Genomic DNA, 22,794 nt, shown 5'->3' on the forward strand with positions numbered 1-22,794 from the left:
AAGAAAAAAAAATACTTCTTCTTAATTTTTTTCTCTCTAATCGCCGAAAAATTAGTTATCAATTATATATCAATACCTGGCTAAGGCATATTTGGTAAGGTTCTAATTTGTATCCATAATAGTAGGTAAAAGGTATCGAAGGAGGCTTCATATATCTTATTATGATATATTCCGCTGAAAGGTAAAAGTAAGAAAAGTTATCAAACCTCTCAAATTTATTTCGACCGTTGGGAAAAACAATAAGGAAAAACAAATTAATTGTTACGCGAATATTTGACCAAGTGAATTCTAGTGATCGGATCATAAATCTTAAATCTGACTAATCAAGTAAACACAGGAAATAGTACTTATCTAATAAGAAGTCGGATATTATATATCTATCGGATACTATACGGTTTTAGATAATAGAAAACTTGGATAGCGTATTTATCTGACAATATTTTTTGCCTTCTTTTTCATAACAGTGCTTTGGCGATTTCGCTGCCATTCTTTTAACAACACGTGGTTAAGGGTGCTCCTATTAAATATGATTCCTAATGTTTGAATACGAAAGTAGTAATTTTTGTAGCATTATGCTATACTATCCAAAAAAAATACAGCAGCAGTTTTCGCATTAAAGTTAATCATCTACAAAAGACAAGGCTTAAATCTTATAGTACAGTATTCGATAGTATAGTAGAACGTTAATAATTAGAACACGTTCTAGAAAATATTGTTAAAAAGAGAAAAGATGAGAAAACCTACGATACACCTACAGGTGAACGATCTCTTTATTACGAGACCTTTGTCAATCCATGCGTAGGTATAAAGGAACATCTATAAATAAATCGTTTACAAGAATCTTTAGACGTATAATAACTGAAATCTCACTTGTTTCAATGAACTGTCGTTGAAAAGTAAAATTTTAGAATTCTTCAATCATTATGCAATTTTGGTCTGTTTCCCGGCTAAACTGACAGTATAATCTATGCAATGAAGATTTTATTTATGACGTTTTGTGAGATCCCAATAATAACCAATTCCTCGTTTCCTCAAACCCAATACAGCGAAAAGATAATATTATATCCTATAAATAAACGATAAAGCTTATGATTAATAAAAGTCAATAATTATATTAATTCATTAACCATAGCATCTTGGAAAACTCGAAGCTCAATGAGATGCTAATGTTAAGTCAGCTCATTAGTCTCCATCATTTGAGAGTGTAAAAGTAAAGCAGCCACAGAAAAGCATGAACGTCATATGATAGCATGAGGCTATTGAAAGTTAAAACAAACAAACTACATTATATTAAATAGAGTTAAGAGTAAGAAGAAACTACCTGACTAGGCTTATGTACTTTCAAGGAAGTATCAAAAACTTTAAGAGTAAACCAAAAAATCAACCATCCATCTACCTGAAAGAAAAATTCTAGTTACATTAAGAAGTAAAAAATCGAGATAACCGAAGTTCTTGAATACGTTCATGAAGAAAAGTGGAACTTTGAATTAAAAGTTCTTGTTTGAGGAGACCTTACAAATATGTTGGCGAAATTTGTTATTTTTATGTTTGTAATTTTCTTTTATTGGTAACAAGTCCGGGAAGTGAAGACTCTCGTAGAATGTTCTTTTTTCTTAATTACGTAGTACATTTAAGTGGTGACAAATAGAAACATACGGATTTTGGGAATGCTCAAATATAGAAAACCTTTTATCGATAGGATTTCCATCTAAAACAAATATGTCTTAACTATACTTCTAGATATACATGACATAATGGAAGCGAACAATGAAGATTATTCACCGATCTCTGGTAGGTACGGAGGAAGAATTCCAAATACCTGAGCAATATTGAAGTCTGGCTTCAGACCTGAATGGAACCAACTTTCAATCGAAGCCATTAAAATATTAATATGCTTCGTGAAAAGCTATTGTGTTAAATTCCTGGATGTTTCTGTGCGATGAAATGTCTGTTTGGTTATAATTTTAATTACTTTATGGTTGGTATTAACAGTTTGGTTAACGGCTTTTTATAGTTTTATACCATGAGTAGATTCGTCTTAGGTGGTGCATTTTGCATTCTTCTTAGTTGTTTAAAAGACTTAAGTGGCCAATAAAGAAATCTATTTTTAGGACCTAGCATATCGGGATATATAAAATTCCGAGCCACATTCTAAAGATAATACTTTCTTGGTCAACATCGGAATAAAATTTCCAGATATTCAAATACATTTACGGAAAAATCTAAATGACAATCTCGACCAACGAAAGTTTATAGCTCCCATCTGGGTAGAAAACATTACATTCCCAAAACCAATTGTAAATGTATCGAATGGAATACATATAAACTATATAGTAAGGATGCTGTAGCTATATTTAATGAAGTTTAAGCTCGAACAAACTTTGACCCTCCAAATTCTCCTTCAGTAGAATATTTAACTAGAGTTCGATGTTTCAACGAAAGCTTTTCGACTGCATGTTTAATACCCCAAGTCAGGATAAGTTTCGACGTCAATCCGCCAAAGTCTGTTACAAAACAGAATGTAAGAGAAAGTAATTATTTGAAGTGATTTTAGTAGATTGACAACTAAGGAAAGCTACAACACCAAAGGTATTTAGTAGGTAATTGTGTCGTAAAGTCGGATTAGAGGAACGAGTAGACTGGTTTACTTGTTTTTGGAGTTCCTAGACTCCTTACCTACCTCTTTCCAAAGATATATTGGAGTATATTGTTAGGCTCATCGCATTCGTCTAAATACTTCCATATTTTTGATTTTTATTATAAAAATAAATAAATCATTTCAAAGTAAAATACATTTTGTAAACTGTAAGTAAACTACCCACCTACGAAAATTCGTTTGATGTCTTATAACGCCCACGATGTGTAAGGGATGTATATTTAGACATGAACATTCCCAAAAATGTTTTCATTCTCCATAATAAAATAAACGTACTTTTGTACAATACAATAATGTATGTGCTTATATTTATTCCAAAGTATTTTTATATACATTTTGCAACAGGTAACAGAATATTTTCATAAAGCCTGATCTTATCTTTTCTTGACTATTTAACGTTTTGGGTTTGGCAGAAAAACCACATTAACTCCTGAAGTAAGTATACAGGACATTACCTTACACTATTAATTACTACACAAAAATCAACTTTATTACATCCGAGAAAAGGCTGCCAGTAACAAAGTTCCACTTCATACGTGCGGTCGATTGTATCATAACTTTATAATGGAATAACTGTGGTTCTTTCCTTAACATTCCCGGCGTGCGAAACTTGTGCTAACATTACGTCACATAATAACAGCATAAATGGCTTTATGTAGATATTATGGGGTAATCGAAAGTCACGAGTTTCCGTGCCTGTGTTAGTATGAAAAGCGGAGTGTCGGCCGTTTATCTTGTACTGTAAATAACTATCAAATTGAAAAGGGACTTTCACACTGGGATTAGGTTGAGTATTTATAGATAATCTTATTCATATAACTCTGAAATTGTTTAAATAACGCGATTGACACGCCAAAGCCATTGTGCGACGTGTCACAAGTTCGATCTCCGCTTAGGAGAAACGTTTGTGTGATTCACGAATTATTTTCCTGAATCTGTGTCTTTGTGCATGTGACTAAAGTGTTTGTGAAGGCCTCGAGGAGCAAGAAAAACGAACAATAAAATCCATAATGCGGGAGTGGTATTAAAAAAAAACTATTTTAGTCAACTACTCAGAGCGTCATCTAGAAATAGTACTTGAACAAGTCACTATCGTCTCATGAGAGAGACAAGTTAAAGAAGAAAAGGAACGCCTTAATCGGGCAGTAGAACATTTTAGTTTAGAATATGTAGCTACAATACAACAGAAACCTCTATACACGTTCAAATAATGAGGTACAAAATCTCACCATTTTATTTTTATATCTATTGAAAGAATACAAAGAAACATATCCCTTTGAAAGTATTTGACACGATATAATGTTTTCAAAGGATTGTTACTGGTGTTGACGTCATGTACCCTCCCTTTGTAGTCCACAATGAAGGGTAGGAGTTACATGAAGATAACAACTTATTAAATAATATCCAACCACAATCTTGTTGGTACTCGTAAAGTCTGACGGATTACAAGTCCTTTGCTACTGTCTGTGTGGACAAACAAGTGATATTCAAAAGGGCCGATATTTAGCTCTTGAAGACAGGTCACTTTAAAAAAGACGGATCTTTTTCGAAATAAAATGTAGCGAATGCTGTTGAATGTAAGTAAGAGTTAACGATAGAAGCAGTGTCACTTTTACAGACGGCTCAAAAATCGATGCATGAGGATACTTCAAATAACCGAATTAAGCATAATGTTTAAGCTCTCTGGATAAATAAACAATAACTACTATCATAAATTAATACCTACCAATTAACACATGCGAAAAAAACTGTAAATGTAAACTCTTACATTTAGCATTTCATATTTCAGATGAACAAAGCTGACAAAAAAATATGTCGTAACAAGGAACCCCGAAGCAATTTAGGTTTCGAAGAAATAATTATATAGCACAAAAGAAATATGACATTTATGTAACGAATGTAATAAGGAGACAGTAAGACAAAAGGCTGGCTGTAATTACTCGAGTTTAATGAGACGTAGAGAAACTCCATGTTCCAGGGACAAAGGAAAAGAACGTGGTAACAAGGTTAGCAAAGATTATTTTCTAACATCTATATGTGCTTCATGGAATTTCTCGCAGAGTACGTAGAATACGTGTTTTGATGATAATGTAAAGCAAGTTTCTTTACTTCCTTGTTTAACAATCTTACAGGTAGAATGAAAAATGCGATGATACATTACACAACCAAGAACTTTTTACGTTCCTTAAAAACCTACTTTGGGGTTGAAAATCCGAATCGCCATGTCGTATGAACGCCCGACGAAGTTTTCGATTCGTGAAAGAGTGATGATACATTCGAAGGTTTGGTTCGCACCTTTGTTGCAAATTAAAGGTGTGTCCTATTATATTTGTAATAATGTAGACACTTTTAGACAATGGTCAATACGAGAAGAGGCAAGCTCTTGACTAACGGCAATCGACATCCCAAAGCGACCATCGCCATATAACGAATTGGTTGCTATAGCTATTGGCACAAATTTGTAGGCACAAAATGTATTGTAAATTTAACGTTATGAATAGGTACAAAATAAACATGAAATTTGTTAAGCCTGGTAGGATAAATAATGAAATTTACCTTATAATAGAATTAAGCTAATATTCACATTGAATTATATACCAACCCCTGAAGCAGGTCCGCAGGGTATAACAGAATATGTTATTTTGCAATCTAATCCTTACAAATATATAGAATCGTGAGCGGTAATATAATGCTATAAACGGTGTATTTGTAATTACCTACATCATTCTAGAGGTTAATAGATGAGAAATTTATTTTAGGAATGGGTGCAAACATTAGTTTCCTCTCGAAAGGAACATCCATGTTCTAACATCTGCCGTTGCGTCACCACTTCTTTTCAGTCTTCACTTCTTCAATGGCACTTCTCAAATACTTTAGGTGAGATTTAGTAAACAAACAGCCTACTGTCCAAATTTAAACGGTATTTCATAATATTAAGTAAACGGTTATACAAAAGGCAGCTTGAAAAACAACGAGCATGATCCATTAAGTTCACCATCATATTAAGCTCCAACTCCATCTATCGACTTTAAACTTCACTAAATCCTAGTTCAAAAGCTAACTCAGTTCGCGGCAGTGGAGTTGAACTAAACAAGTTAGAATGTTTGAGTTAAGCTGCAGTGACGTGCGACCTGCGGTGTTGACAATGCATGGCACAGTTAGGGAGAGACAGTTAATTATTAACTAGGTGCTTTGTGTTCCAAGTTGCCTCGTAGCTGTGTGAAAGATGATAAGGGAAAAGGAGTGAATGATGAGATGACAAGTGGAGATGAATGGGATAATATCGAAGTGTATAATATTTGCAATGATATAAAATGACAGGGAACAGAGGGAGACACTGATTCGTGTGTTTAGAAGCAATCATTGTTTAACAGACTACAAAATTTATAAAACCTATAACACTTTAGGCTGCAGTCTCTAGTGGTTATATGCATGATGAAAATTTGGTAGGTAAATTAGAATAAGGAAAACGATTGCGAATCGCATTGGTAAAATTTATTAATTCCTTACCTTAATAATAATAATCAAACTCCATCGTACTTCTATCCAATGATCAATCGTACATACCTGAAACAAGAACAAGTAAACATTAATTAAAGGAAAAAGTTTTTTTCAACGACCGTACATAAATTCACCTCCCCTTGATATTAACTAGAAGGAAAAGGAAATAATGGACAAAATACCAAATGTAATCATAATTCCAATGTGCAACTCAGCTGTATAAAAATTAATCAAACTGTTTAATAAAAACACACTAATATAAATGGCACAGATAAATTTTACACTCGCTTGGCCCCAGTGACATTCCCTGAAGAAATCAAGTGAAATACGAACATATTTAGCTCCAAGGGCTAGAATAACTTGCGGTTATGTAATAAATGAATGATATTATCAAACAAATTGTAAGTTTAGTGTAATGTTTACTTAATATCAAATTAATGAAATCAATAAATTTTCAGTTAAGTCACTAAATGACTGAAAGAAAGACTTGTTGATGGATTGCTCGGTGAGGTGATTTAAACAAAAACTGCAAATTCGTATTAGATTAGATTAAGAGATCTAAGAAATTAAGGAGTAGCTTAAATTTAACGTCATCTGGGGTGTAAACACTTCATTAAAAATACAGAATAGATGTACCTGATGTACCTGTGTCAAAACGCAATTTAAAAATTATGTTTGGTTTCGACGAAATGCTCAAGAGAAACATTCAATGTAATGCACTCAATCAATCAATTAATTCAGCCGAACATGGCCACAATACCTAGTGCTCGGTCTTTCGGACTACACTCACTAGTGTCAAAAATACATCGCCTAATCCATTCTCATGATGTTATTCAGAAAACAAAAAATAGGCACCGTTTCCACAATACGGTACTTTACTGTGGCTTAATTTTCTTGCTCATCTCAGGAACCATTAAGTAGCTAAATAGGCATACATATTTTAAAGTCGCCTGCGTCTTAAAGGTTTTACACTTTTAAATTTCATTTGTTGTTGCTAAGAGAAATTCTGTTCCATTTTCGCAAAGAGCCATGTACTACGAAAAGCTTGAAACAATACAATCCTTACTTTTTCCATTTAGAAACTTCGAGAATTATATGAAAACATTTTTAAAAGAGATTTTAAGCGCACAAAAATTAAATCTTTTGTATCAAAGGATATAACAAAGTTCACTTTTAGATTTTGTTAAATCTAAGCGAGAATAACCCGTTTGCTTGCTTGTTTATAGAGCGATGTTCAATTAACAAGTACCTTTTGATTCGTTATTCAACGTTGTCTTAGAAAATCATCTTTGTTTAAACAACTAACATTTTGAGTGAAGATTAGAAAGGCTATTTAAGTCGTCCGAAACTTGAGCGAATTTATCGCTACAATATTATTGTTGAAACTTTGACTACTTTCGTTTTAATATAATATAACGTAGTATATAGGATCACTTAGCTACTGAATGAACGAGAAATAGACGAAAATACACAACAGGTCAAAAAAACTTGTACAAAAGGGAGGTTTCATTGACACGAATCAATCAGGCCGTCCAAACTAAATTGGATATAATTTGTAAAAGAACATTAATCTTCTTCGTATTTAGAGGTTTTATTTCACATTCCGTTTTATTCGATTTGCAAACGTTTGAAATCCACTGGACTTTCGAGGAAACCTACATTTTTGAGACAATAATAAAATGGACGAGAGTTAACTGACAATTGGAACATAATTGAAAAGTGGATGAAGGCAACAACCAGGCTACGATCGAATTTACTATTAAAGGAAAATTAACCTAAGCATATGCGTATACATGTTATGGTTTTCTAACATTGACCCCAAAAACACTTTTTCAGTTGCCGTGCACGTCTTTTGCGTGTCTAAAGCGAACAACTAGGCTTTTTTTTGTACATATTACGTGTTTGACAGACTTAGTAATTTCCCTATATTTGCCAATTTTCCAAGTTATGAATAGTTTACAATTTCGTAAAATAGTAGTCAAGACAATGACAGATAATGCTAAATTACTGCAAAATGGAAACCGAGAAGCGAATCGGTCACGCAAACAACACGCATCCATGCGTTTACGTAAATAAGTCAACGATTGTGACAATATTATCTTATTCAATTACCTGAGTAAATCAATTGAATTGTTTATGAAGAGTCTATGAGGAGAATATTAACTATATTCTAACGTAAGACCTTGAGGCTTCTTTTATAGCATACACTGTATGGAGGCCAAGACTATCATAACTAAACGCACCTAAATAATGTCATAATTACATTTTTACTTTTTATCTGAATCCTAATCAAGATTCGTCAAGCATTCCTGTGGTATATTCTTCCACTTCGTTTAGTAGGCAGCCATCAAACATCGAAACAAGGGCATTTGTAACTTCTAATATTTAAAATTCCCGTGTCACGATGTTAGTTACTTTACTTCTCCGAAACGGCTTAACCGATTTTTACCAAATTTTATATGCGTATTCAGTAGGTCTGAGAATCGGCTACTATCTATTTTTCATAACCCTAAGTGATAAGGGTTGTCCACCCTTACTATTTTGTCTCCACTGTGATCATCGACTGTGAGGCGGTACGTAGTTCGCCGGGACAGCTAGTAATTTTTATAAAACTCAATATAATAAGAAATAGTAAATTCTTACAATATTTCTGCTTACTCAAGAATATGTAAACTACAATTAATTTAGCGGTATCACTAAGTGAGTTGCGCAAAAGCATTGTGTTGTGGTACTTGCAGTTGATGCAACATTTTAACGAGGAGCTGTACCTTGGATCGGTTGCCAAGTTGTATGCAAGATTGATTGGTGATGCATAATTAACTTTTAGAAGTTGAATCTTACATTGGTAAGTTGTTTTGGATGATCTTTGCTGCAACAGTGTCACAGGCATGGATTTTGTAACAGTAACTGTCTATTTTATGTGCTGGGAAGGTTAAATCCAACGTTGAAAATAGGGACAATGAAAATTAATGAAATATGACAAAAAACTAAAAAGATTTTGACAGGACTCAAGCAAGACCTAGCATAAGATCAGGACAAAAGAAAAAAATGTGGTCTTGTATGTAGTAATAATAGTAATGAAGATGTGAGTGCTTAATGGGTTTTATTTAGTCACTACAGTAAACACCAAATAACAAACCAAGAATTTACGACACAAGGTAATTACAAAACGTTTAAGCCTAATTCTAATTATAATGACGAAACCCAAACTGCATTAAAACAAAAAAAAAAACAAAGCTAAAAAACTCGTACTACAACAATTAAAACACACACTAACGAAATAATTACGAAAATACCTTCAACAACATGTAAACCGAAATACACAAAGACGTGTAAAAAAATAAACATCTCTTCGTTCTGAGAACAATCGTGCAACATACCTATTGTCGGCGAAACGTAGCTAATTAGAGCTATACTTAATATCTGAACAAAGACTGATTGTAGGCGAACTCTCAACACGCGATTCAGTTCACATAGTTAACGAAATCGATGGATGTATTGATATAATTATAACCACGCGGAATCGATTGTTAGATTGGATTAATGGCTTTGAGTAACACCTGAGAAAATTTCCTTACAAAAAGATCTGTTTGACACTTTTCTTATTTTACTCCATCCATCGTGTACAAGAATGTCCTATATCATTAGAGAACTTACACAGCTCAATAGATACATCAATTCATCTGGGAAAATAACAGGTCTAATTATTTGGAAGTTCAAGGTTCAATCTGTCGACACGATACTGTTTAACGAGTACAAAGATACCATAAATCAAACATGGCTGCAACGGAACCGGACGTATGCGTTCATAGAGCCGAACAGATGACGCTGAACGCATCCATTACCGGTCATCGTTTTATTTTGGCGGGAAACTGTGCATTCAGCCTTTTTAGTTCTGGATCATTGGGCACGTATGTACCGATGAGTCACCCTTTCATGTTGCAGATTGTATAACAGATAAAAGGACAACGATACTTATTAGGAACGACGCCATTCATTATACAAAAATGAGCGCTGTCAGCTCCAAAACTGGAAATTGACTACCGTTTAACGATCCCTCAAATTACGGCAGCCACGAAATTTTATTATTCAGACCCTTTTGAATTCAGTCCAATAAGAGATAATTCATCGATGCTTAACAACTCAATTAAATAATATAAATTACAGCAAGGGCTACACGGATGCTGATACTTTTAGCCGGCATAAATCCAACATGGCCGCGGCGGAAACAGCGAGCGTCGAGCAGATGACGCCGAACGCGACCATTACCGGTCGCGCCTTTTTGCTCTTTTGGCGGGAGACTGAACAGTGCGTGACCTTTGCATTACGATGACTTTGTACTCTGTTTATTTTAGACTCCGTATTTGTTGTTTTTTAACGTCCGAACGGGCGGGCGCGTCGAAGTGATGGATGTGTTATTCAAATGCTTTAAATTTTCTCTCGGTTACATTTCATTCATACTATTCATGAGAATATCATTCATTGAAATCTTTTTCATTCATTTCATTTAACACATTTACAAGCCATTCGGTTTGTAAATTTCATCCTTATTCTCATATTTACCAACTTTAACATAATGAAGTTGGAAATATTTACATTTTACTACAACACAAATCTTCATTCAAAGCAATACATACAAGTCCCAAGTAGGAATAAATAAAACTACTCAAACATATCGCTAACAAGACAAAACTTTACACGGAAACACAGTGTCTCACAGTTGGAAAACTCTTGCATCTTGGTACCGTGAGAGCGAGCATACGGGTCGCGAACACGGATTTATTTTGTTTGAATTTAAACGGACTGCATTTATCATCGGGACACAAATTGGTGCACTTTTATTGTTCTTTTTAAGTCATTGTGAATTCACTCCGTCGGTGGGAATCAATCAGTGGCGATTTCACATGTCCGATACATAAATTCAATGTCGATTTACGGTACAGCGATGAATACTGTACGTTTTGAGTTTGAATAATGTTTAAATCTCGTATAAGTTCTTCGGGTATAAAAGTAGACTTGCAGAGGATTAGTAGAGTAGAAGCAGCTGGCAACTGACCTTTTTACATAAAACCTATTTCAATTGGATTGCGCACACATAACAATTCGAATTTCGAGATCTTGTGATCACACATTGAAACAACTGCTAAACATTACACCGATTTTTAAAGTTGCCTGTTATGACAACAATAGCAGCGTTTCAAACGATTTTAGAAACTCCCTCAATTTCCTTGTGCAAGGCAATGCCATTGCCACTGAAAGTTGCTCACAGACGGTCATGAAATTGCGGCAAAGGTAAACGTTATAGCAACAATAACGATGTTTGGTTCAAAGTACAATTTTTGCAAAGGGCCATTATAAAAGAAATCCTATTAGTTTGTTTGCTTGCATCAGGCTGTGATTTGTTATTAAAGAGATTATTATTAAGTCGTAATTAATTAATTACGAGATAATTTCGCTGACACATAGGTGTAGTCACATTATATGTTAATTAATTAGATTAAACAGGGTGTGGCGGAAGTATTAGGGATTGTATTAGTGACATCATACCAGCGTATTAAAGCTTGAAGCAATGCCCAACAAAAAATGTTCTTTAATAATTGCAAGGCTTCATTATAATATTTTTTTACTAAAGCAAAATACATTCCGATCTAGAGAGTAACGATGTCCAGTAGTTTTAGTCGAAATATTTATTTAACCGAGTTGAAAAACCGCACCAGTCAGAGTGCAGCAACATCGAAAAAGCCCAGCTTTGTGGTCTTTTTTTCGCTAAATCCGCAGTGCGCTTGTTAGCTCTAGAGTAACCGGCACGTCAAGAACTTTAAGGAAGTCATATTTTTGCTGTTAGTTACTCGTTACAGTTTTGAAAAGATAAGGGGTTATAATGATGTTTTTTTTTTACTCTTGCTGTTCATCTAACGTAGAGTGGAAACAGATCCCTAGGCAAAAAGTAAAAAAAGGAGAAAAACTTTACAATGTATCAGATGAATTAAGAAAAAATACAGGAGAACGTGTCGACATGCTTACATATTTAGAAGAATAAAATAATTTAGATAGAATAAAACATTGAGATGAGCCCTTCTCGTTCTAAATCAAACTACACGTTTTACAACACAAGGGACCACCTCAAATCAAAACCAAACTTTCTAGATCAATTAATATTCCATATCCTCCCAAGCCCAACCTACCAACAGCACGATCAATATAATACTTTCAAAGTGTCCAACCCCAAAACGAGCCAACACATCGTCCGCACGTTTCGTTTAATGACCTACTAAACTAAAATAGTAACAGCCGATTGGCAAGTATCTCGAACAAGGTTGTGCGCGTACAAAACAGCGAATGTGAATTAAGACCATTCATACAAGAATAGGAATTTAGTCTAGACTGCAGAACGCCGGCGAAGTCTATCTGGTATTATTAGGTAGCACGTGCTTTTTGGCTAGATGATAACATCAATCAACAGTGTATTGTGTATTTATAGTAGTTTGATCGCTGTTGTCGTTTTTAAATATAATTATGGGCGTTGATGTTCTTGTTTTCTTGTGGCGCCACTTGCAATTTTGTCATGATGCCGAAATTGTTACGCGATATTGCAATTGGGATTCTTTATTCACGTGCTGTCCAGCATTTGGTGCATTTGTTTACCTATGGAACCATTTTGATACCATTTACCTATGTAACAGCCAATGGGAGGAGGGTAAACAAAACAGGTTTTTCTTAAGTTATTTTTTGACTAAATATTACCAAAATTCAATTTCAAAATTACCGGTAGTCAAATAAGATAGAGCAAAAAAAATTCTGAAAATGACTGACAAGTATTCAGCATCTACCACATGGACGGGAATGATATAATATGTATCGGTAAATGTCTAGTAGAGTATTGAATAAGATATATTAACCGAAGCAACATAAGGCCAAGTAATCAGAAAATTGCGGGAACATCAAATTCATTATTTATTGTCGAATTGAAATTACGACCAAATTCTAATGGCTGAATTTAGAAAACCTCGTGTTTTTCTTCAATTTCACAAAGAGCCACGGAAAACAAACATTTTCTAATAACAACAAGGCACGAGTCGATATTCTTGTTGGTCTCGCTGTTCTTATTGAAAGCAATTCAATACTTCGAAACGTACGTTTAGTTTCTTTGATTTAGAGTGGAGCTGGAAAATGTGCTCGGTTAACATTGTTTCAGATGGAGAAGACTAGTAATACCAGGTATTTCTTTATTTACGATACTTAACCATGTTTACTTGATAACAACACTAAGGAAAAATTAAATAACCTTTTTTCCCCGTAGAATTATCTTAATCTGCTTCGGGGTAAGTGTGAAAGTCAGAATCTTGAGGCTGAAACTACTAGGTCCTTCTTCAATCCAAGAGTCACAGTCAAATCTCTTACGACGACTATAAAAATCACACTGTAATTCGGTATTATAGACATATTTTGTTTTTGCCTTTAAATCCATTGCATGCCAGCAGAACTAATCCCAATATCCAGTCCAATAAAAATACGCCAACAAAACCGCACAATCAACTTCAATTGCACAAATTGGCTTAAAACAATTCCCACGATGAGTCACTCGCTCATTCATCCAAATCGCTCATTCATTCGTGAAAATAAAAACACTAAAATCCAAGATGGCGTCGCGAAAGGACGTAAACAATCAACCGATATCCCACGCGCGTAGTTGCGTTTTATCAAATAGTAACATCCTGGGTTTAGTTATAACGCAGTGTGGGTTGATTCTAAACATCCCAATTTTTATTGATACCGCAATAGAGCTAGTATGCGGTAGTTTTATGGTTTTACAATGGTGTTCCTGTGATATGACGACTTTCGCTGCGTACAAGTCATAAAATCTGCGTACATTGATTGCGTATGAGAAGCTTTATGTAGCCTTTTCTCAAACCAGTAGGTAAATTATATTGCACGAAAATGAATGTGACAACTATATCAGAGTATTTTTGTTTCCCTTCATTCAATAAATAAAAGCAGTCATGTCATTAAGGTAAAACATTATTATCATAGGGAATTAAATAGAATGAAGACTAAAATAGCTTATCATATAGATAATTGTCATTAATGTTACATCCGTTGGTATTCTACTGATAGAAGGTACAAACGTAATAATGATAACACGAAAATATGATAGCATAAGTAATTCAGGTAGGTGTCATCAATGAACACTCAATTAGAAATACGTGGGGACCAAGGCCTTGCGTACTCTGACGCGTGGCATCACTCCCTGCACTAGTCATTGCTTGAGCGTATTGACTTCAAAAAGGACTAGGTATGAGAACTGGAGTAAAAAATATTTTACTTCGATTAACACTTAACAGATTCGGTTTTGTTGGAGCCGAATTTGAAGAGACAGGAAAAAAGACTTCTGCTTATATCAAAAAGCTGGGCATTTTGCAGACGTTTCTTGAAAATATTGAATCATCATTGAATCAGATACTCAGTACCACAATGGGGCGTAACGATTATCCGTCATTTGATTTATGCAAAACTATATCAACCTTGACATGAGAGGATAAGACAGGTGTAATTTGTGTGAGATGTTGTTTCCTAAAGCAATTGAATAAAGCTTACAGTCAACATTTTCGTTGGTAGCCTGTTTGTTAAAAGTCATATAAGGCAGAACTTTAATCTACATTCTCATAACGGATCGAAGAGGGATTGGCAGAAACTTTATTGGACACCATGAGCTCGTTTTATGAAAAGATTCTTAAAGTAGGTAAAGAGGGTTAAAAATGAGTATTGATGATATCTTCTTCTTCTTCTTCCTTGTCGTTACACTCTTGCCAGAGTGGTCGTGGTCGTCACGTCAGGGGTGACGATATAGACGACTCAAATTAGTACCCTAAACTTAAGTACAATATCATTCTTTTGTTGCCCTTGACCATGAGCTTTAAGATAAATTAAACTCAGAAAGAAAATTTATATAACAAAACGCGATGAAATCAAAGTTTTTTTTTAAATTCGCTTTTCTTAGACACCTGCGATCAATTATGCACCTGCGTCAAACACCAGTCACCAGAAACCATTATTTGCAAGTACTATTAATAAACGAATGCTAAAATATACAGGATATTGTGTCAGACGCTAAGTGCGTATTGGAAAGTAAAACGAAAGGAAACGGTGAGTCAGAGAATGGTCATGGACTATTTTATCACATGGGACGTTTGCCTTTGCACCTATCTTCCAGCCTACAGGATAAATTAATTAAACGAGTTTCGGAATTCATAATTGTGTTTATAAAGGGCATGTGGGGTTTCTAAATTAACAAGGAGTTCACCTCTTCTTTTACCGTTATAAAGGGAAAGCTATTCATAATGTAATAAGAAATTATTATAATTTGCATTTTTATGGGACAGCCGCGAAAGAAGCGACATAAATTATGTGGACTCATTACCTCATGGCAGAAATTTTGTCTTCGATTGCATCCTTTCAGAAAACCCTTCAAAGAACAGAACGTTAAGTCGGTCTCATTCATTCACTCGTTACGTCACTCAGTGTCGTTGATTTTCATTACAGCACAACTGTGTCAACGTCTCAAGGACTACTTTTCCCTTCAGAATATCGGTAACATGATTACTTTCGTGTTTCACACAGCCCCAGGGAAAAGCTTGACGTTAGATTCAACAATGATTGATTTTCTCCAAGGCACCCGACACTGAAAAACAATCCGAACGAAAATTCCCTCGTAAACAAAAACAACCACGATTACATTACAAAGTAAACGAAATTCACCGACAAAAAACAACGAACACATCGTGAATTGAGGGTTCAGTAATCAAATTCTCAATATTCCCTTAAAATGGACGAGACTATCAAAATTCAAAGCAAATATTATGGTACAAAACAACAATATTATTGAATGGGATCAAAATGAATGAGCGTTTATAAACATTTATCGATATGGTTGCGTCGAATAAAAGATATTAATAAACAAGACACGCCCATTCTCTATGTATCAATGAAGCTCTACCATTCATGTGCGAGTGGGCGCTCAAAACCGCGAATGTCGACTCAAGGGCGCGAACTACGATAGACACGTTTCCTGTTACTATTAATACACAGGTTAGGTTAGAATATTCTTGATACGTCATACAAATATATCTCACTGCCATTTTATGCGCATTTTTCTGTATTTTGCTTCTTGTTACGTCATACCCTTTCATATATTGATTTCGTGAGTGAATGAATAAAATAAATTTACTATAAGTTTAATAAAAGGTGAGTATCTTGGTGAGTCGATATCATGAGTAGCTGAGGAAATGTTTGGCTAGTTCTTTTATGATCGGAACAACGTTAAAATTGTTTACTCAATGTTATGACGCAAATTTCAGACATGAATGAGTGAGAATACGCACGAAACGAAATTATGACGAGATATTGTGCGTACTTAAAGTTTGAAGTAAAAACAAAACTGATATACATTTAGTCTTAAAACAGTCTTTAATATATTGCCAATAATCCGGCTTCCGATTGTGATAGGTCCACAAGACTAAGGAAGCAATCATAGGCTTACACATTAAACTAGCACTTGAGATTTGACTGATGATTAAATTGTGTTGAGCAGACTTGAGCAGTGCTTCAGAATTAGATTAAAACACATAAAAATAATATCAATATTATGTAATAAGACTAACTGACACTAATAATATGAAGTAAAAATAACTTAGGTCAATTAGTGAATTTAGCAACATTGTAAAGCTAGAGACGGGAAAGACATGTTCTAGGTATAGTATCTAAGAATAGATATTTCCGTGGGCAGTAAGCGGCAACTATGGAATTATGAGGATAGATGATCTGGCAGCCAGTGTGAGCAAATTAAATGAGAATCTGGAAATGAAGATTCTAGAAAGTACAAAACCGAAAGGAAACAGAGTAGAGTTCTTAACAACTTCCCCCACTACCTCATCTTCAGGTCCACAACAACAAGCAATTGCTCAGCAACTTACCTATGTATCTTCTGCTCATTACATCAGTTATTTAGATATTGTCAGCTTTGATGAGAATGGTAATATGACCATGTCTATTACTAGTTCTGAAGGATCTGGTCTCAATGAAGTCAATAAGTTGAAGATCCCTATATCTGTAAAAATAACTCTGTTGAATAGAGACTTATACTCTTTGGCTAAGTTTTTCGTCAATAATCCTTGCTTCACTGAGATTTATAATCGTTATGGTACTGAAGAGAGGTCACAGAAAAAGAAGCATTTAGACGGTCTCTTGGCTCAAGTCTGGACAATGGATAATCCAGTGAGTTATTTTGACACACAACCTCTCAATTGTATTACTTTTTCTTCAGTTAATGCATGTTTTGATTATAATTAATTAAGAAAACAGCATGTGTATAATGAATAAAATGTTTCATATGAAGTAAAATATCGTATTCATAACATACGTCAAAATAAAATGAATGAGGAAGTTTTATGCAAATAAAAATTATACGAATAGAATAAAGCACTAAATAAATGACATACTCAGCTTTATAAAAGCAAATATCAATTAAGTCAATGATCAACTACATACAAAACTTAAAATAATAAACAGGTCCCTGATAGGTACTTTTAAACAACAGCCTACGTAATTAGGTATAGAAGTAACTGCATAGACATCTGACCCATAAACAATACCTAAATACTTGAACATAGGTTTAGTGCTATAACATTGATTAAGTTATGAATAAACATTCGGTTGTAAATCATGTAATAATCCGCGTTAATGTCAAATCCCCGTTAATGGCGGGTGTAGAAACCGAATTTAAATGAAAATTGACGATACGCCCTCGGGTATCACAAATGTAGATTTGAGTATTGGAAAGATTACTGCAAAAATAATGAGCAAACGTACTTACATGGTACCTACACTTACTTTTTAACATGCACGCTCATTAATCAGCTGTTTATAAAGCTAATCCCGCCTGAGCATCCCGTCTGATCGATATTTCCATCAATAACAAATATAAAAGTAATACAAAGTTTGTGCTATCTAATAAAACTAAAACAGAAGTTGGTTACTCAGTTCATCGTGTGTCCCCCGTCCGTCCATTCACCATTGATCAAAGTCAATTCACAGTTTCCAAACATTCAGTTATTCGAACACCCAAATCCAGAATTGAGTACAATGAACATAAATAACGAAATCGAAAAAAGCATAAAAGTGGCGTTTGTATTCGATAACGGAAATCCCTTGGCACAGGTCCAGTACGACACATATGAAGTTCCCACAATGGTAGCAAAAATATTCCATTCAAGACGCAAGGTAAAATAAAGGAATCAATGAATGAGAAACATGGGACGACTAAAACTATTCTTATTTCCAAAGCATTAAGGTTGAATTTGAAATATCGGATAAACTGGACTGAAATCCCGAAATAATCCTAATCCAAATTCAATCTTAGCCTCTGAAATCAAAGACCACATTTGAATGACAAGGGATGTTTTAAAAATTGCAAGTGGAGCGTATCATTACAATTTTACGAGGGGTTAAGTTCGCAAAGGCAGACTCAATTGGTTTATTGCTTAGCGGGAGTCAGCAATGATATTTTTAACTACGGACATTTATTACACTTAGTGCGGATGAAGAGGTAGGAACGATTGTATTAAATAAATAACATATGGTCTAACATGGCAAAGGGGATTCAGCGTCATAGAAAAACAATGCCATAAAAAGAAATGGATTCTTATTGTTATTTATTTTTCCGCCTTGAGGAATGTTAATGGCATCATGGGAAGAAATGAATGAAAGAGTTTGGCATTGAGAATCTTTGCTACAATGTTCCAGTATTTCATTCACTAGGATTACGTATTTCAGGACGTGACTGCTGTGTCATAGGATTATCTAACTGAAGGTCGTGCTCTATCTTTCTTTATAGCACAATGCTTTTGTTCTCCTAAATTTCGTAACAAAATAATGTAGTGTATTAAATAGAATGTCGATATAACCCAAAATTTTAAGACGGTAAAATTTGATGGTTCTTTAAACAACGAAAAGCAATTTCCATCTTAAGTTCCCACTTAGAAGGCGGGTCTGGGGTAATTAATTCTAAGTGCTTAAAAGATCGGTTTTAATACGGCATCAACACGAGTCTGTAATGAAAATGCTAATAACAAACAGGCACAACATGAGTGCTGTCATCACGTTCGAAGCAATATTTTAAATTAATTGGATGCGGTGGATGATTAAAATTCAACGACGAAAATGATCGATGATATTAATTTTATATCACAATAACCCAAAATGCAAGGATATTTTATATAAAACGTCTCATAAGGCCCGTGACTCAAGTAGCGTTCTCGGATATTATATTTTGGCCGAAATAGACAGAAAAGATAGAACATTATTTTGTAGGCGTTAAAATCAAGTTCAAAATTATCTGACTGAAGAAGTCTGAAGAGAAGAAAAGAAGAGTGACGAGAGATGAGGTAGAAAATTTATTTAATAATTTAATTAAATCACAGTTTATTCAGACCGGTAACAAAAAAAAAGGCTCTTTATGTATTTTATGTCCCTTCCATCCGGAATCAAATAGGATAACAGCTTTATCAAACGTTTAAGCCCTCCCTCTATATATCAATGTGAAGGACTTGATTTGATTGCTATTGATGGTTTTGTCCATGAAACACAACACTGAAAAATAACTGAACATTATGTAGACTCTTGTTTACGTTGGACATTTCCTTTATTTGGTATTTAGATTCATTTGCTGTAGAATTTTGTTGTTATATTGAATAGTCACATTCGAAAATTCGTTCCATTGCAGACTGATCTATTTGAATTTTACGAAGTAACAAGTTCCGATCCTAACCTATATTGCGTCTAAATTCTAATGATGAAAGATAAAACAAACATACCAATGATATGTTATGCAACATATTTGCCTACAAATACCATGGGTGTACCCGAACAGTAAAAAGAAAATCCAAACGTACACAGGACGTCTATAAATAAATATCGTTATCGTGCCAAAAACATATCTCGTGAAAGTAGCCAATTCATAACTTAGATAATTTAAATAACAGGCAAGTCGACCAACCTGTTATATTAAAACGAAACACGAAATTATAAATAAGCTAGGTCTAAGGCAAATAGTTCAATATCCAGACGCGCAAAAATCTAATTTATTTATTCTAAACTAAAATTTTCACGAACATTAAGGGCTACCGCGAATATTCGGGTATATACGGTATGGAATATGGACATAATTCTACGACTTCACAAACTACAATTTTCTGCACACAAGTCCATATCTGTAAGGTCTAGGATACATCAAAAAAACGAAACGGATATTCTGTTAATAAGATCACATACTAAGAAATTTCTACTCCCAACTAGGTACGGAATACAGCAATCAGCTTACGAACCAAGGTTTCCTTTTTACATTCCACATAAAAGAGTATCTGATATATTCGGTAACGTAATTATTGATTTCGTGTCTTCACCTATTCAAGTCAGAGTAAATCTGATTATGTCGGCAAGCTATAGAACTCAGGGAAGAGTACCGATATTAAAGGGGTATTAGTGTGTAGTATTTCATTGGTAATGTATTACGAAATTCAGTGTATTTTTGTGGGAAAAGCAATTATAGATTATTCGATTACATTCAGTTCGTGAATTGTTGTTTTATCTGTTTTTGTTGGTAGTTTTGTGGTCTATTGTTTCATAAAAAAGGTAAGTATGGCTTTGGGTGTTTTGTGATGAAATTATTTATCAGATATTATCCGACTATCAAAAAGCGAGAAAATAATAGAGTACTGAGCATTCGCTTGGAATTTCTTGGAACACTACAGGTGCTTCCAAATAGTTCCTATTAAATTCAAATAAATTAAGGAGTCTTCGACATTAAAAATATTACAGCTAAGCATTCAATATACTCATGAAACGGTCTGCATTATAATTTAATTGAGTTAAAGCTACTCAATACTAACACACCCTAGTGAACAAAGCCTTGGAGTAACTCAAAACCGTATCGACGATCAAACCGACATTTTCCAAGCGACTGGACGATCTCAAATGTCAGCACACAACTTGACATTTGCAGAACCAACATACATTTGCCGATGACGAAAATCGGTACTAACGTTTAACAGAGCATTATTGCAAGGCAATTAAGGCAGTATTGACGGTTACCAATGCAATGACAAGGATGCTAACGGCACTGTCAACCGCAAAAGTAAGTTGGTCGTGTCTCTACGCGATCACGAAAACCGTTAACGTTTAGTGCGTTATAAAAATGCTCCAATAATAACTTATGACGCGCAAAAGAAACGTTTCGTAACTATATTACCGTTTGAGGAGTAAATAAAATGTTATTTGTCATAAAAGTCAATGTGCAAAAATAATATCATTGTGTTCAAAAGAAACGAGCGTATTTATCGGGTGTGTTTCCGATCGGACAAACAATTTGTTGCTAAGTGATTATAAAAATAGATGAGTAAGGCATAGTAATGCTGTAAAAAGATATAAAAAAAATGGTGAGGATCTACCAAAATTCAAGCTAAAACTGCTTACTTTTCGGATTTTGGGCCTTGAAAATTATTTATGTCCAACTTATTTCAAAACCACCGTATCAATCATAATTATGACACCTGATATCACAAATCAATAAATAATAATAAAAGCGTTGAGTACTTGAAAACATCGAACAAAACGTATTTCTAACACGCATTCATCCTGTTTGCGTTCACGCGAAGTCAAGTTCATAAGAGAACCAAAAATAAAACTACAACAGGATACGAACCGGCAATCAGAAAGCAATCAATGCTAATACAACCTCTTTGAACTATAAGTGTAAGAATAAACAAGTTTTATTGTAGGGATCGTGGACAGGATATGTATTTTTGGGCAGAATTACGTGGAACTATGCAATTTTATGTATTCTGTCAACCAATCTAACAGACGTGTCAGTTAATTTGTGTGAAAATGAGATAGATCACAACAAAATAGATGAAAATCTAGGCGTTAGTAAAGCGTATTATCTAATATCTAATATATAAAATTCCCGTGTCACGATGTTAGTTACCGTACTCCTCCGAAACGGTTTTACCGATTCTTATGAAATTTTATATACATATTGGGTAGGTATGAGAATAGAACAACATCTATTTTTCATACCTCCTAAGTGATAAGGGTTGCCCACACTAAAATCTTATTTTTTATTTTTTGGACGATTTTTTTTTGTTTTTATTCTTTTTATAATGTAGCATTAAAAATATAACGTTTGCGGGGTCAGCTAGTTTATTAATAAAAAGAAAAGTAATCATGAATACACTAAATATTGCCTAAATAAATATTTAAGTACTAAGCCACAGACAAATCAAACCTTCTTCTCATAGAGAAAATCAAAAGGATAGAAGATATCCCTCCTCATTTCTTTAAGTCCTATACTATTATTAAGACAAAAGATTGTTTTTTTACGTTTTGTTAAGGCAGTAAATAAAAAAATATTGGATTCACTTAATAACTTTAATAAAGAAATCTGTATAAATAGCGTGTAATATGATGAGAGATAAAATAATGAAACACCGAAATTTTGACTTTTCCCGAATCATGGTTTGGAAAAAGATACGGTAAATTAAATATTCAGTTGAATACTTCTTATCCGTATTATAATCACGTTTAAA

General features: G+C 34.1%; 1 protein-coding gene and 1 long non-coding RNA gene across 3 annotated transcripts in view; both read right to left on the reverse strand.

Annotated features, from left to right (window-relative positions):
* Positions 1–22,199, reverse strand: part of LOC113505181 — a 32,831-nt gene extending 10,632 nt beyond the window's left edge. Inside the window, exons 1-2 of the long non-coding RNA XR_003401609.1 lie at positions 9,815–22,199; positions 6,167–6,223 (exon numbers count right to left, since the gene is read on the reverse strand). This is a non-coding gene — a long non-coding RNA (uncharacterized LOC113505181). The remainder of the gene's footprint in view (positions 1–6,166; positions 6,224–9,814) is intronic.
* The window catches only part of LOC113505180 (E3 ubiquitin-protein ligase CBL), a 78,935-nt gene that overhangs the window by 44,337 nt on the left and 11,804 nt on the right, over positions 1–22,794 (reverse strand). The gene's annotated exons all lie outside the window — the stretch shown is intronic.

The sequence above is a fragment of the Trichoplusia ni genome, chromosome 24, assembly GCF_003590095.1.
Source record: "Trichoplusia ni isolate ovarian cell line Hi5 chromosome 24, tn1, whole genome shotgun sequence".
Classification (NCBI taxonomy): Eukaryota; Metazoa; Arthropoda; class Insecta; order Lepidoptera; family Noctuidae; genus Trichoplusia; species Trichoplusia ni.